Source organism: Pleurodeles waltl, chromosome 9 (assembly GCF_031143425.1).
Source record: "Pleurodeles waltl isolate 20211129_DDA chromosome 9, aPleWal1.hap1.20221129, whole genome shotgun sequence".
Lineage (NCBI taxonomy): Eukaryota > Metazoa > Chordata > Amphibia > Caudata > Salamandridae > Pleurodeles > Pleurodeles waltl.
In genome coordinates this window covers 572,237,623-572,255,265 of record NC_090448.1, presented here as the reverse complement: position 1 = coordinate 572,255,265, position 17,643 = coordinate 572,237,623, and positions in this window count along the sequence as shown.

Here is a 17,643-nt window from a genome sequence, read left to right as displayed (position 1 = left end):
TTTGTCCAACCAGGGACTCTTCTTCTGCACCCTCTTCTGGGTTGGCAGGGGCTCCTGTCCTTCCTGAAACTTCTTTCGACTTCTGGACTTGTCCCCTTCTTTTGCAAGTCTTCAGGTCCAGGAATCCAGCAGTTGTTGTTTGCAGACTTGGTTGGTTACTGCAATAATCCATATCACGAGGTGTAGTGTGTCCTAAAGAAACTTGGAGTACTTTACTCCTGCTTTTCTGGGGTGGGGTAATTTACTTACCTTTACTGTATTCTTATTCTCCCAGTGATTCTGCACATACTACACTTGTTTAGAGGGGAATTTGTGATTCACATTCCACTTTCTTAGTATATGGTTTGTGTTGCCCCTAGACCTATTTCCTCTCTTTGCATTCTATAGCATTTCCGATTGTTTGCACCATCCTATGTCTAATTACTTACCTTATTTTGGTGTCTAGTGTATATATAGTGTATAATACTTACCTCCAAAAGGAGTATTGCCTCTAAGATATTTTTGGTACTGTGTCACCCAAATAATCTACCTTTATTTTTGGTAACACTGAGTATTGTCTTTACTTGTGTATAAGTACTGTGTAACTATAAGTGGCATTGCATGAGCTTTGCATGTCTCCTAGATCAGCCTAAGCTGCTCTGCTATAGCTACCTCTATCAACCTAAGCTGCTAGAACACTACTACATTTCACTAATAAGGGATAACTGGACCTGGTATAAGATGTAAGTACCCAAGGTACCCAATACAAACCAGGCCAGCCTCCTACACAAGTTTACGGCAATACTGCATTTAGCCAGAGCCAGAGATGTCAATGAATTTATTAATTGGTTTGCGCCCTGCAGAGCAGGAAGTGATACCCAAAAAACAATGTAGTCCTTCCCTCTGGAACAGGGAGTGGAAGCCTCCGAGAGAAACCCTAGCATCACATTCCAAGAAGTAGAAGTGTGAGCATGGCCAGACCATGTGTATAAAATCTGTGGCAGTGACCGGGCAGCATGGGCAGGAGTCAGCCACCGCCAGATACATAAGTACCAAACATTCCAGGGTAAGATAAATATGGTGAAGGTAATTAAAATGTGTTTACTTTAGTCTGATGTTTGTGGAGTTAAATTTTGGTACCCTTAACACTGTGCACATTGTTTATCCGTGAGTGTCGTGTCGAAGACAGCAACCCAGTAAGCCTAAAGTGAGTAAACGTGTACCTTCCTATCACTACGTAGGGAGCTTTAAGGTCTGATGAATTTACAGGAATGCAGAATTTTAAGCAGTTGCTGCGAATGCATAATTACTGTGTGATCAGTGGAGATAAAACACATTGACCCTCATTAAAACACTGACGGTAAATTCCCCTTACCTCCGTGCAGAAGACCGCCAACACACCGCTGCGGCGGCGGAATTCCGCTACAGCTATTACGACCCACAGCTCGGAATGTGCCAAAATCCAGACACCCACACAAGTCCGCCACACCAAAGGTCAGTGATAAACTGACGATAACAAAACCTCCACCATCACGCCAACAGGATTACGCCCACACTATCACAACCCATGAATCCACGTGGCGGTCTTTCAACCGCGGTAAACCATTGGCGGTACACACCGCCGCGCTCAAAACACACACACATTTACAAAATACAACCACATTGGACAATTCGAAATACACACACCTGATACACATACACACACCACTCCCACATACCCAATCCAATATAAAACACACACCCACATCACCCACAAATCCTTACGACCAAAATTGAGAAAGAAGCCCAGAAAGAGACACCACCAGAGACAACACTAGCATTCACAGGCACACAACACCATCACTCACACAACATGCACGCACCTCAGACACCACCTCACACATCACCCACACCACATCACAGCACCTGAAAGACACCCCAGGTTCTCTGAGGAGGAGTTTAGGGTCATGGTGGAGGAAATCATCTGGGTAGAGCCACAACTATTCAGATCACAGGTGCAGCACATCTCCATAGCTAGGAAGATGGAGCTATTGCGCAGAATCATAGACAGGGTCAACGCAGTGGGACAGCATCCAAGAACACAGGATGACATCAGGAAGCAGTGGACCGACCTACAGGGGAAGGTGCGTACCGTGGTCTCAATACACCAGATTGCAGTACAGAGGACTGGCGGCGGACCCCCACCTCCTCCCCCACAACTAACAACATGGGAGGAGCAAGTCTTGGCTATAGTGTATCCTGAGGGCCTTGCAGGAGTAGCAGGAGGAATGGACTCTGGTAAGTCAAATCTTAACTATTACATCCCCCACCCTACCTACATGATATCACATACCCCACCCTCACCCTCACCCCCATCACTCCAACACCTCACAAATGTCCCACTATCACAACCCACCCATCCTAACACCAAGCCTTGCATGCAACACCAAAGCATGGACACCCATCACCAAAGCATGTCCACTACAGATACCCACACAGACCCCAAACCAAGTATCACACAAGGTCCTAGACAAGAATGCAAGCACTGGAGTATCGGGTCACCCAAACATTGCACACGATGGCACACACAGATGCAATAATCATGCCTTTACACCCCTGCAGGACCCCTATCCAACGTCACCGGACAGAAGGTTCCAGACATGCCCCCCCCCCCACAGAAGAGGCCCATAGTGATGACAGCAGCTCTGTCCAACTGGATCAAGATTACCAGCCTGGCCCATCTGGGACCTCGGGACAGTCGGTTCCCCTGACACTGGCACATGCCACCACAGAGCCTCCCCCCTCAGGAAACACCTGCACAGCACCCACCGGGCCCATCCCTCAGTCCCCTGGACACGTCAAGCAGCAGTGTGTCCACCACTACAGGGAACCCAGGCAAACCCACCACCCCAAGAAAGTCAGAGACCTGGGGGCAGTGGCAGTGGGCACACAGTTCAGGGGACAGAGGCACAGGAAAACAGGGGAATTGGGAGGACTGCTGTGCGACAAGGGGAGGACAGGCCCAGGGAACCCACTCTCCATGAGGCCCTCTCTTACTGGTCAAGTTTCAGGAGACCTAGTGGCTGCAGGAGGAACAGTATCTGGGGATCAGGGAGGAACTCAAGTCCATCAACATTACCCTGGTCACCATTGTAGGGGTGCTGAAGGACCTTGTCAACAGCAGGAGGGACACTGTGGCAAACAACAAGGGGCCCCTGACACTAGCCCGGATGATGAACAGCCCGCCACCTCCGCCGGCGCTAGTGGACAGGAGGCACCGCCACAGGACCATGACACTAGCACCCCACCCCCTGCAGATGGAGAACCACCCCGCAAACGGTCCCTGAGATCCAGGACAAAGACAGAGAACAATGCCAAGATCCCCACCAGGAAATGAGACCCCCCCTGATTGTCATCCTTCTGTCCCACTTCGTCACCCTGTCTATCCATCAACTGCCCTAGCTCCACTTCCCATGCCCCTTTGGACAAAGCACCTGTGAAACAAATAGACTGGACTCTGCCATGGACAATCCTCCACCATCACCCCTGCCCATTTTACAACCCCTTCCACTAATTTGCACTGAAATAAACACCCTTGAATCACAAAACAATATGGAGTCAGTCTGTGCTTTCACAAATGTGTATTTGCAATAACTATGGAAAATAGCAATGTCGATTGTATTGTCAACATACCGATGTAACACAGTTCTAGTCCATGAGTTAATATAGCAGAGGTCACACAGTGGGACCCACATCTGTGAAATAGAAAGGCAAAGTGACAAGTCAGGGTCGATACACTGGGTGAAAGTGACAGACATATGAGAGGTCTAACAATTGTATGAGATGCGTGAGGCAGTGACATCTTCTTACCTGTGTCTCACTGGAAGTATTGCTAGATAACGTTGTTTCTGTTGTCTATATCCTCTTCTTCTGCCTCCTCTTCTTCACTGTCCACAGGCTCCACAGCTGCCACAAGACCTCCTTCTGGCCCATCCTCCTGCAGAAAAGGCACCTGTTGTCGCAAAGCCAGGTTGTGCAGCATACAGCAGGCCACGATGATCTGGCACACCTTCTTTGGTGAGTAGTAGAGAGAACCACCTGTCATATGGAGGCACCGGAACCTGGCATTCAGGAGGCCGAAGGTCCTTTCAATCACTCTCCTAGTTTGCCCATGTGCCTTACAGCAGCGTTCCTCTGCCCTTGTCCGGGGATTTCTCCCTGGAGTCAGTAGCCATGACAGGTTGGGGTACCCAGAGTCACCTGCAAATGTCGATGGACAATTGTTAGACACACGCTAACCCTTAGGGACAACCCCAGACCCAGACAACTATTCACAGGGTATAGGGTCCTTGTTCTCACCTATGCCTCTGGAGTTGCCCCCTCACATAAGGGATGCTGCTATTCCTCAGAATGTAAGCATCATGCATTGAGCCAGGAAACTTGGCATTCACATGGGAGATGTACTGGTCGGCCAAACACACCATCTGCACATTCATTGAATGGTAGCTCTTCCAGTTTCTGTACACCTGTCCCATCAATGGCACCTATGATGTTGGGGATATGTCCCAGGGCATATAAGTCACCTTTCACTGTAGGCAAATCCTCCACTCAAGGAAAACGATGTAGCTGTGCCTGTGTTTCAGCAGGGCAGACAACACTCTGGACAACACGTTTGAGAACATAGGCTGGGACATCCCTGATGCAATGGCCACTGTAGTTTGAAAAGACCCACTTGCCAGGAAATGGAGTACTGACAGGACCTGCACTAGAGGGGGGATCCTGTGGGATGGCGGATTGGTGACATCAGGTCTGGCTCCAACTGGGCACACAGTTCATGGATTGTTGCACGATCAAGTCTGTAGGTGACCATTACGTGTCATTCTTCCATTGTCGACAAGTCCACCAGTGGTCTGTACAACGGAGGATGCCGCCATCTCCTCACCTGCCCCAGCGGACGTGCCCTATGGATGAGAACAGCAAGCAAAGAGTCAGCCAACACTGAGGTATCACAATGTGTTATTTGCAGAAACATTATTAATCCGTAATGTGCCTGTTACTGTGTGTATGCAAGGCCTACATTGGTGTGACACAGTTATTATTAATGCCATTTGGCCCCCTGAAATGGCGGCTGCCTGACCTGTAAGGTGGGACAAGGGGATATGAGGTAACTGCCCTGGCATTCTACACCGTCGCGGTAGGCGGTCGAAGACTGCAGCGCAATCCTGCGTTGGTTAACATTGGACCCTATGGGTCCCAGGAGCCAATGACGATGTACGCCAGCAGTGACGGTACGCACTGCTGCGGATGTGACTGCCATTTTCTGTCTGTTCACTCACTTGATACCTGACCTTCGACAGGAGAGGACCTACACTGCAAGTGCTGCTGTGACCTCAGTCTGGAAGCGACAATGGCTCATGTGTCTGGGGAAAGGGCCCCAACCTTCACTTTGGAGGAGTTGGAGAAGTTAGTGGATGGGGTCCTCCCCCAGTACACGCTACTCTACAGTCCTCCAGACAAATTGGTGAGTACACTGTGAGCATGCTGCATGGGCAATGCCTGTTTGGAGTGGTGTGGATAGAAGATAAATGGGGGGGGGGGGGCTGAGGCCTGCATGTGCGGACGGTGAGTGTATGTGCGTCAGGGCAAAGGTGGGAACAGGGGCCAATGACTGTGACGGTCTGGACGGTTAAAGTTTTACCTATTCCCCTGTACTATTCCTGTAGGTCAGCGCTTACATGAAGAAGGATATTTGGAGTACCATCGCCAAGGACGTCTGGACCCTGGGGGTCCACCACAGACGGAGAACCCACTGCCGGAAAAGATGGGAGGACATTCGCCGCTGGAGCAAGAAGATGCCGGAGGCCCAGCTGGGGATGGCCTCCCAACGTGGGAGGGTTGCCCGTCGCACCATGACCCCCCGATGTTCCAGATCCTGGTGGTGGCGTATCTGGAGTTGGATGGGCGCTTGAGGGCATCACAGCAGCCACAAGGTGGTGAGTACCGTCACATCCATCTGACTCTGCATGCATTACGAGGTGTCTGGGTGGGGGAGGTGGGCAGTGGGTTACCCTAGGCCAGGGCGAGCTTTGTAGGCTGGGACCCTTTGTGAGGCAGGCCATGTGGCACCCCAACCCCACCAGTGGTAAGAGCAATCTACACCTAGTCAGGCTCCTGTGACTTCTATGTGTGCAGCAATCGGGCATAGGCCTTGTACCCCATGGGCATGTGATTAATCTAGGAACTATTAGTGCATGGCGTAATGCAGAGGGCTGCTGTGTCTGTAGTGTCCGCCAACGGTAGTGGTACTGCATGCACTGAATATGTCTTTCTTCTGTCTCCCCCCCCCTTTTTGTGGTCTCCCTGTTCTTGTGTGCAATAGCATCATCAGGCGGAGGAGCATTGGCACCGGGGCAGGAGGGAGCTGCATCCCACTTGGCCCTGGAGGGCGAGACAACGGAGTCTGAATCCACCAGTGGGACGGAGGGCGAGGGGACCTCCACGGCAGGGACAGGAGGTGACATCAGCGACTCCTCCTCTGATGGGTGATCCCTTGCGGTGGCTGGCCCCTCTGTGCCCCCCACATCAACAGGTAAAGCCCCCACCCCCCTACGATCACCACCATCCCAGCAGCCCCTCAGCATGTGTCCTGTGGCCGCTCACCCAGGAGGGTGGGCATCTCCTTCGCCCCAGGCACCTCAGGCCCTGCCCTAGTCAGCCCTACTGCACTCAGTGAGGAGGCTATTGACCTCCTGAGATCCCTCACTGTTGGGCAATCTACCATTGTGAATGCCATCCAGAATGTTGAGAGGCATTTGCAACAAACAAATGCATACCTGGAGGCCATTCATTCTGGCCAGGCAGCCCAACAGAGAGCATTTCAGGCTCTGGCCCCAGCACTGATGGCAGCCATTGTCCCTGTATCCAGCCTCCCCCCTCCAACTTCCTCCACCCAGACTAAATCCCCTATTCCTCAGCCTATCCCAAGTATACCATCAGACCAGCATGCACACACCTCAACACACAAGGGTGGCTCTGGCAAACATAAGCACCGCACATCCCACAGGCACTCACACAAGCATCATACCCATGCACACATACCAAGATCCACTGCCTTCATTGTGTCCCCCTCCTCCACATCTCCCTCCTCCCTGTCTCGTCTCCACTCACACCTGCATGCACTACATCTTCAGCCACTACGTCCATCCCCAGCATGCGCATCACCACACACCGCTCACGTGCACTCACCACCCCCACTACAATTGGGATTGCGCTCGACTGGATTACTTCCTATCTCCAAAAAAGAACAAATATCATCCACTCACCCCCCTTCTCATCCGAACCCTACCTCACAAAAACAGGGGTCCCCCAAGGGTCAATCATCTCACCTTTGCTTTTTAACATCTACATGATATCTTTACCAGAACTGATCAATGATTTCCATCTCACATGCTACAACTATGCAGATGACACACAAATACTACTTCAATTAGAAGACCCCAAAAACATTGAAAACTCTCAAATCTTCAGTTGCCTCAGAGCCGTTGATCAGTGGATGACCTGGAGCCATCTCAAACTAAATACCTCCAAAACTGAAATACTCATATGTGGTGACTGGAAACATTATGACCCTCTGTGCGTCTGGCCTGACGATCTCGGACCACCTCCTCAATTATCCAAGGAAGTGAAAAACCTAGGAATCAGCATGGATTCCAAACTAACTATGAATGCCCAAGTAGACAAATTAGCACGCACAAGCTTTCATCACCTTAAAGACTTTACGACGCATTTTCCCTCACCTCGGATTTCCACATAAGGTGCAAGCTACTATCTCACTTGTATTATCCAAACTGGATTATGCCAATAGCCTCTACCATGGATCATCTCTATCTGTTATGAAAAAACTACAACGTATCCAGAATTCCACAGCCAGGCTACTACTACATATAAAGCCGCAAGCCCACATCTCCCCTGCCTTGAGAGCACTACACTGGTTACCCGTTGCCAGAAGATACACTTTCAAGCTGCTTTGTATCACCCACAAAGCTATACATGGAACAGGACCGCTTTTCATCAGAAAGAAAATTACCAAATACATCCAACAAAGAACCCTCCGCTCAAGACTGGCACCCCGCCTTAGAACACCACCATACAAGAAAAAGACTGTAGGTGGTACATCCTTCTCCGTCCAAGCAGCCAAACTATGGAATTCATTACCCCCAACTATAAGAGCCACAGATAACTTTCTTGTTTTCAGGAAACTACTCAAGAGTTGGCTCTTTCCTTCATAACCACCTTTTTCAAACAACTATGAACTGCATATGCCTATGTGGATAATTTTTTTTTTCAGATTATATGTATATTTCTATTTATTTATAGTTCTTTGGAAACTAAAGCAAGGCTGTACGCTCAGAGATCCCATAGCAGGAAAAGATCTAGAATCCATCCTGGAGGTGAACTGATGATGTACTGGAGCGAAATCTGTATCTGACTGAGACGCGCGGTTTCGTCCGCTGAGCCACGCCCCGTCCACCCTCGAAGTAGGTAAAGAATTCCCGCCTTTTTACCAGGATGATGGACAGCTTTCCAAAAACGACCCCAATGCGTTTTTACCGCTGATTCCGGTGGTGCGTTGTTGATGCTCAGAAGCACGAGGACATCTCCACAAAGACGCACTAGTAACAATCACATTGCCAAAGGCACACAAGGTTGCTGGAGACGTTTTTACCCCGTGGCCCATCACGTACCCTTAGTGTACAATATAAACGAGGCGTACAAAACATGCTAGGTAACGCTGACTGACATACTCGTAGATAATACTCCGGTTGGGGAGGCCACGATGCTCTTTTTACAGTAACTAAACCTCAAAAGAAGCACTTACAAATATAATCGTAGCAGGTGCCGCAGTTGAAGCTCAGCTTCTGGAAAGGACAAGCCACTCTAACTCTTGGGCTTGGCAAAGATAAAGCAAGGCTGTGCGCTCAGAGATCCCATAGCAGAAAAAGATCTAGAATCCTTCCTGGAGGTGAACTGATGATGTACTGGAGCGTAATCTGTATCTGACTGTGACGCGCGGTTTCTATCTTCAACTCCTGGAGACACAAAGTAGAATGTTCTCCCTTTATAAAGCACTTGTAAGCTCCGCCCACTGAGCCACGTCCCGTCCACCCTCGAAGCAGTTAAAGGAATTCCCGCCTTTTACCAGGTTTGATGGACAGCTTTCCAAAACGACCGCACTGCGTTTTACCGACGATTCCGGTGGTGCGTTGTTGATGTGCAGAAGCACGAGGACATCCCCACAAAGACGCACTAGTAACAATAACATTGCCAAAGGCACACAAGATTGCTGGATACGTTAACCCAGTGGCCCATCAGGTACCCTTAGTGTACAATATAAACGGGGCATATAAAACATGCTAGGTAACGCTTACTGACATACTCGTAGAAAATAATCCGGTTGAGTAGGCCACGATGCTCATTTTACAGAAACTAAACCTCAAAGGAAGCACTTACATATAAACGTAGCAGGTACCGCAGTTGAAGCTCAGCTTCTGGAAAGGACAAGCCACCCTAACTCTTGGGCTTGGCAAAGATAAAGCAATGCTGTGCGCTCAGAGATCCCATAGCAGGAAAAGATCTAGAATCCTTCCTGGAGGTGAACTGATTATGTACTGGAGCGTAATCAGTATGTGATTGTGACGTGCGGGTTCTATCTTCCTCTCCTGGAGACACAGAGTAGAATGTTCTCCCTTCATAATAGCACCTGTAAGCTCGGCCCGCTGAGCCACGCCCCGTCCACCCTCCTAGTAGGTAAAGGAATTCCCGCCCTTTACCAGGATGATGGACAGCTTTCCAAACGACCCCACTACATTTACCGCCGATTCAGTGTTGCGTTTTTTGATGTGCAGAAGCACGAGGACATCCCCACAAAGACGCACTAGTAACAATAACATTGCCAAAGGCACACAAGATCGTTGGAGACGTTAACCCCGTGGCCCATCAGGTACCCTTAGTGTACAATATAAACGGGGCATATAAATCATGATAGGTAACGCTTACTGACATACTCGTAGAAAATACTCCGGTTGGTAGGCCACGATGCTCATTTTACAGAAACTAAACCTCAACAGGAAGCCCTTACAAATATAAACGTAGCAGGTGCCCCAGTTGAAGCTCAGCTTCTGGAAAAGACAAGCCACCCTAACTCTTGGGGTTGGCAAAGATAAATCAAGGCTGTGCGCTCAGAGATCCCATAGCAGAAAAGATCTAGAATCCTACCTGGAGGTGAACTGATGATGTACTGGAGCGTAATCTGTATCTGACTGTGACGCGCGGGTTCTATCTTCAACTCCTGGAGACACAAAGTAGAATGTTCTCCCTTTATAAAGCACCTGTAAGCTCCGCCCGCTGAGCCACGCCCCGTCCATCCTCCTAGTAGGTAAAGGAATTCCCGCCCTTTACCAGGATGATGGACAGCTTTCCAAAACGACCCCACTACATTTACCGCCGATTCAGTGTTGCGTTGTTGATACGCAGAAGCACGAGGACATCTCCACAAAGACGCACTAGTAACAATAACATTGCCAAAGGCACACAAGGTTGCTGGAGATGTTTTTCTCCCTTGGTCCATCACGTAGCCTTAGTGTACAATATAAACGGGGCGTATAAAACACGATAGGTAACGCTTACTGACATACTCGTAGAAAATACTCCGGTTGGGGAGGCCACGATGCTCATTTTACAGAAACTAAACCTCAACAGGAAGCACTTACATATATAAACGTAGCAGGTGCCCCAGTTTGAAGCTCAGCTTTCTGGAAAGGACAAGCCACCCTAACTCTCGGGCTTGGCAAAGAAAAAGCAAGGCTGTTCGCCCAGAGATCCCATAGCAGAAAAAAATCTAGAATCCTACCTGGAGGTGAATTGATGATGTACTGGAGCGTAATCTGTATCTGACTGTGACGCGCGGTTTCTCTCTTTCAACTCCTGGAGACACAAAGTAAAATGTTCTCCCTTTATAAAGCACCTGTAAGCTCCGCCCGCTGAGCCACGCCCCGTCCACCCTCCTGGTAGGTAAAGGAATTCCCGCCTTCTACCAGGATGATGGACAGCTTTCCAAAACGACCCCACTGCGTTTACCAACGATTCCGGTGGTGCGTTGTTGATGTGCAGAAGCACGAGGACATCCCCACAAAGACGCACTAGTAACAATAACATTGCCAAAGGCACACAAGATTGCTGGAGACGTTAACCCAGTGGCCCATCAGGTACCCTTAGTGTACAATATAAACGGGGCATATAAATCATGCTAGGTAACACTTATTGATATTCTTGTAGAAAATACTCCGGTTGGTAGACCACGATGCTCATTTTACAGAAACTAAACCTCAACAGGAAGCACTTACAAATATAAACGTAGCAGGTGCCCCAGTTGAAGCTCAGTTTCTGGAAAGGACAAGCCACCCTAACTTGTTCTCCCTTTATAAAGCACCTGTAAGCTCCGCCCGCTGAGCCACGCCCCGTCCACCCTCCTAATAGGTAAAGGAATTCCCACCCTTTACTAGGATGATGGACAGCTTTCCAAAACGACCGCACTGCGTTTACCGACGATTCCGGTAGTGCATTGTTGATGTGCAGAAGCACGAGGACATCCCCACAAAGACGCACTAGTAACAATAACATTGCCAAAGGCACACAAGATTGCTGGAGACGTTATCCCCGTGGCCCATCAGGTACCCTTAGTGTACAATATAAACGGGGCATATAAAACATGCTAGGTAACGCCTACTGACATACTCGTAGAAAATAATCCGGTTGAGTAGGCCACGATGCTCATTTTTACAGAAACTTAACCTCAAAGGAAGCACTTGCATATAACCGTAGCAGGTGCCGCAGTTGAAGCTCAGCTTCTGGAAAGGACAAGCCACCCTAACTCTTGGGCTTGGCAAAGATAAAGCAATGCTGTGCGCTCAGAGATCCCATAGCAGAAAAAGATCTAGAATCCTTCCTGGAGGTGAACTGATGATGTACTGGACCGTAATCAGTATGTGATTGTGACGTGCGGGTTCTATCTTTCTCTCCTGGAGACACAGAGTAGAATGTTCTCCCTTCATAATAGCACCTGTAAGCTCGGCCCGCTGAGCCACGCCCCGTCCACCCTCCTAGTAGGTAAAGGAATCCCCGCCCTTTACCAGGATGATGGACAGCTTTCCAAACGACCCCACTGCGTTTACCGACCATTTCCGGTGGTGCGTTGTTGATGTGCAGAAGCACGAGGACATCCCCACAAAGACGCACTAGTAACAATAACATTGCCAAAGACACACAAGATTGCTGGAGACGTTAACCCCGTGGCCCATCAGGTACCCTTAGTGTACAATATAAACGGGGCATATAAAACATGCTAGGTAACGCTTACTGACATACTCGCAGAAAATAATCCGGTTGAGTAGGCCACATTGCTCTTTTTACAGAAACTAAACCACAAAGGAAGCACTTACATATAAACGTAGCAGGTGCCGCAGTTGAAGCTCAGTTTCTGAAAAGGACAAGCCACCCTAACTCTTGGGCTTGGCAGAGATAGGGCGGGGCTGTGCGCTCGGAGATTCCATGGCAGAGGGGGATCTGGAGTCCTTCCTGGAGGTGAGCTGATGGTGTGCTGGAGCGTGGTCTGTGTCTGGCTGTGACACGCGGGTTCTATCTTCAACTCCTGGAGACACAAAGTAGAATGTTCTCCCTTTATAAAGCACCTGTAAGCTCCGCCCGCTGAGCCACGCCCCGTCCACCCTCGAAGTAGGTAAAGGAATTCCCGCCTTTTTTACCAGGATGATGGACAGCTTTCCAAAACGACCCCACTGCGTTTACCGCCGATTCCGGTGGTGCGTTGTTGATGCTCAGAAGCACGAGGACATCTCCACAAAGACGCACTAGTAACAATCACATTGCCAAAGGAACACAAGGTTGCTGGAGACGTTTTTTACCCCGTGGCCCATCATGGACCCTTAGTGTACAATATAAACGGGGCATATAAAACATGCTAGGTTATGCTTACTGACATACTCGTAGAAAATACTCCGGTTGGGTAGGCCACGATGCTCATTTTACAGAAACTAAACCAGTAACAATAAAATACACACACACTCCTTTAAACCTGTCAGACTAAGTATTTTTTACCCATGATTCTAATTATGTATTGTATGTGCATATGTGTGTGTATTCATGTGTGTGTGTATATAAATATATATATATATATGTGTATGAATGTGTATATGTTGTTTCTGTGCCTGGCATGTTTGTGGATCATTGCATGGCTCCATTTCTCACTCGGACTCATCCCAAATCCCTTCGACCATTTTCATCTCCTAAATATCTCTGCCTAAGCTCATCCCTCCACCTCCACATCTAACTCACCAAACCTCACTCTACCTATGTGACCTCTCACACAACCCCACTAAATTCTCCTGCATTCATCTCACTCTGCTACTATGCTCTCCCTAACCCTTCCACATCCTCTTTCCCCTCCGCTCCCCTTTTATTCATCTCAAGCCTTTGGATTGAGTAAATGAAGGATAAACTCCCAATTAACACTTCTGGATTTCTTTCCTCCTCCACCCCTCCATTATTCCAGTCAATCTAACTAACAAACTCTCATATCCGCAACTCAAATTAACTCATAATAATACTAAAACTGTACTCCTTATTAAATTATACTAATCCATCACTAATTCTTGTTGGATACCGGAGTAGCGTGCTACTCATCGAAAAGCGCTTCAACGCCTCGTCAGGGGTAGTAAGCGCTATATAAATACGATTACAATTACAATTACAATTACAATTCACACATCCCCTGTGTCCTCTACCAGTGTGTCTGTGAGCCCTCCTCCCAAAGTACACAAACGCAGCCACACACCCACCCAACAGCCATCCACCTCACAACAGCCTCCAGCCCATGCACCTTCACCCAAATTCAGCAAACGTACACCTCCTACAACCACTACCACTTCCTCCACTCCCAAACCCCCTCCATCTTTCCGACCCAGTGTGTCAAAAAAACCTTTCCTAGCTAATATTGACCTCTTTCCTACACCTCCCTCCCCGTCCATCTCCTAGGGCCAGGCTTTCCAGGTCCCAACCCAGCATCTCAGCCACCACATCACCGGGCACAGTGGTGCCAGCAACTGTGGGCTTTAGGAGTGCGCCAAGCATCAGGGCTGCCAGTGTGCCACGGAGTGAGGGCAAGGACATTCCGCCATCTGCAAAAGTAAAAAGGTTGCCCACATCCCGGAGGGAGAAGGCGAAAACACCTGCCACCAAGGGCTCAGGCAAAACAAAAGGGGATGTTGGCAAGACAGCTGCACCAGCATCCAAGGTGGGGAAGGGCCAGAAAATCAAGGGCAGGTCAGGAGAGGGCATGTTGGCACCAACAATGGGACCAGTGTCACACCTTCTGTCCATGTCGACACCAACCTGTATGGCAGACAAGACCGCCACCTGCACCGCCACCTGCATCGCCACATGCACCGCCACCAGCACCGCAGTCACTGAGCTTGCCACCAGCACGCAGTCACTGAGCCTGCCACCAGCACCGCCACCACTGAGCCTGCCACCAGCACCGCCGCCACGGAGCCCGCCACCAGCACCGCCGCCACAGAGCCCGCCACCAGCACCGGCGCCACAGAGCCCGCCACCAGCACCGCCACCACAGAGTCCGCTGGCAGCACCGATGCCACAGAGTCCGCCACAAGCACCGCTGCCACAAAGTCCGCCACAAGCAGTGCTTCCACAGAGTCCGCCGCCAGCACCGATGCCACAGAGTCAGCCACCAGCACCCCTGCCACAGAGTCCACTGCCAGCACCGCTGCCACAGAGTCCAATGCCGGCACCGATGCCGCAGAGTCCACCGGCAGCACCAATGCCACAGATCCCGCCACAAGCGCCGCTACAGAGCCCGCCACCAGCACCGCCGCCACAGAGTCCACCGCTAGCACCGATGCCACAGAGTCTGCCACAAGCACCGCTGCCACAGAGTCCGCCACAAGCACCGCTGCCACAGAGCCCACCAGCAGCACCGCCGCCACAGAGTCCAACGCCAGCACTGATGCCACAGAGTCCGCCACAAGCACCGCTGCCACAGAGTCCATCACCAGCACCGATGCCACAGAGTCAGCCGCCAGAACCGCTGCCAGAGAGTCCACTGCCAGCACCGATGCCACAGAGCCCGCCGCAAGCACCGCCGCTACTGACACTGCTGCAAGCACCGACATCAGCCCGCAACATCCTGAGCCAGTGGCACCACCGCATACATGGCTGCCATTCCCAGTGGTCAGTCGTCCGAGCCTGGTGGTCAGTTCCAGGAGCCTGGGCAGCTTCCATGTTTCACCACCTTCAGTGGAGTATCACATCCACTACCTCTGTCCTTAGCAGAATGAAGCACTCTGGCCACAAAGCCCCCCCAGAACCAGTGGAGAAAGGCATCCACTACCTCTGTCCTTGGCAGGATGAAGCACTATGGGCACAAAGCCCCCTTCAGAACCAGTGGAGAAAGGCATCCACTACCTCTGTCCTTTGCAGGATGAAGCACTCTGGGCACAAAGCCCCCTCCAGAACCAGTGGAGTATCACATCCACTACCTCAGTCCTTGGCAGGATGAAGCACTCTGGGCACAAATCCCCCTCCAGAACCAGTGGAGTATCACATCCACTACCTCAGTCCTTGGCAGGATGAAGCACTCTGGGCACCAAGCCCCCTCCAGAAGCAGTGGAGAAAGGCATCCACCACCTCTGTCCTTGGCAGGATGAAGCACTCTGGGCACAAAGCCCATTCTAGAACCAGTGGAGAAAGGCATCTACTACCTCTGTCCTTGGCAGGTTGAAGCACTCTGGGCACTAAGCCCCCTCCAGAACCAGCGTAGTATCATATCCACTACCTCAGTCCTTGGCAGGATGAAACACTCTGGGCAGAAAGCCTCTTCCAGAAGCAGTGGAGTATCACATCCACTACCTCAGTCCTTGGCAGGATGAAGCACTCTGGGCAACAAGCCCAGTCCAGAACCAGTGGAGAAAGGCATCCACCTGAGAGACTGTGGCTTTGCATTCCCCAGGATAGAGCAGTGGGCAAACCACCCACTGGAAAGACTTGAGAGACTGTGGGTTTGCACTCCCAGGATAAAGCAGTGGGCAAACCACCGACTGGAAAGACTTGAGAGACTGTGGCTTTGCACTCCCCAGGATATAGTATTGGGCAAACCACCCACTGGAAAGACTTGAGAGACTGTGGCTTTGCACTCCCCAGGATAAAGCAGTGGGCAACCCACCCACTGGAAAGACTTGAGAAACTGTGGCTTTGCACTCCCCAGGACAAAGCAGTGGGCATGGAGCCCCCTCGTGGAGCAGTGGCGTTGTGCACTCATCCGGCTGAGGTGTTCCCCCTTCCCTTCCCCCTGCAGTGCCTGTTTCATTTCGATCTGATGCCCCTGCAGTGTTCTCTCCATTTGAAGTGTGGTATTGAGTGTGGGCCTAGGCCATGCATTTTGGGCTCAGTGGTCCACGGACAATAATTAGTGCACTATCCGGACTTGTGTAGTTGGTGTACATAACTGTATATACTGTATATTGAGTTTTGACTACTGGTGTTTTCATGATTACAATCGTTCAACTCATTTCCTTTTGTCCTTGTGTTTTTCCAGGTGGCGTGGGGGGTGTAAATGTAATGTTGCAGCATGTATTTGTGTGTATGTTGTTGTGGGTGAGTGTTGGGGTGGGGGTTTTGCGTGTTGCATGTGTGTGTCACTCTCTTTAACCCTACCCTGTGTTGTAGGTGCAGTACTCACCATGGTCGTCGTCGCCGTCTTTGGTGCTCCTGATAGAGGAGGAGTAATACCATTGCAGGGAGTATTTGGAGTTCTGGCTCCATGGTGTCCTGGTTCCTCATTGGGTGTGGAGTAGTGAGTGTTTTCCCTTCCAAGTCCTGTTTCAGCTGTGTTTTTGTTCGTTTTGGTTCCACCCCAGAAAAGGTGGTGGATTGGCCTCTCATAATAGTGTGGGCAGTACATTGTCTTCCGCCTGTCTGTTGGCGGTGACCACCGCGATGTATTTTTGTACCGCCGTAGCGGTCGGAGTGTTAAAGTGGCTGTCTATGTTTGCGGTTTCCGCCACGGTCGTGATTCCATTTTTTTTCCGCCGGCCTGTTGGTGGTATTACCGCTGCTTTAACACCGACCGCCAGGGTTGTAATGAGGGCCATTGTGTTGTAAAATCACATTCAGAATAAACAAGTTTGCAGGTGATATAAGATGTGGGGAATCCAGAAGGATCTGAGAAAATTCCTACAAAAGTAGCAGTCTGACAACCATCCCAATGCGTCAGCAATACGTGAAAGAATAATGAGATGTCTGTCTCACTATGTTTTTTATGCCAAATCTTGTGCAGTTGTCATGTGAGTGTGGCATAAATAAGGAAGGAGCATGGAGTTATACCATAATCATCCACCAGGCTCTCAAACATACTGAGGAATTTTGCCTGTGAAAAGATGGTGCCAGGCAGTAAGGCCAGCCTCAGCTCAAGAAGTTGCATCCAGCATCAACCATAGCTCAGAGCAGTGTGGCAGCGCCCATGGGGGATGGTCTGGCACATATGGGAGTAGGGAGATTTTTGATCATATATGTGGTCCAACACACCTTTGCCACACACAT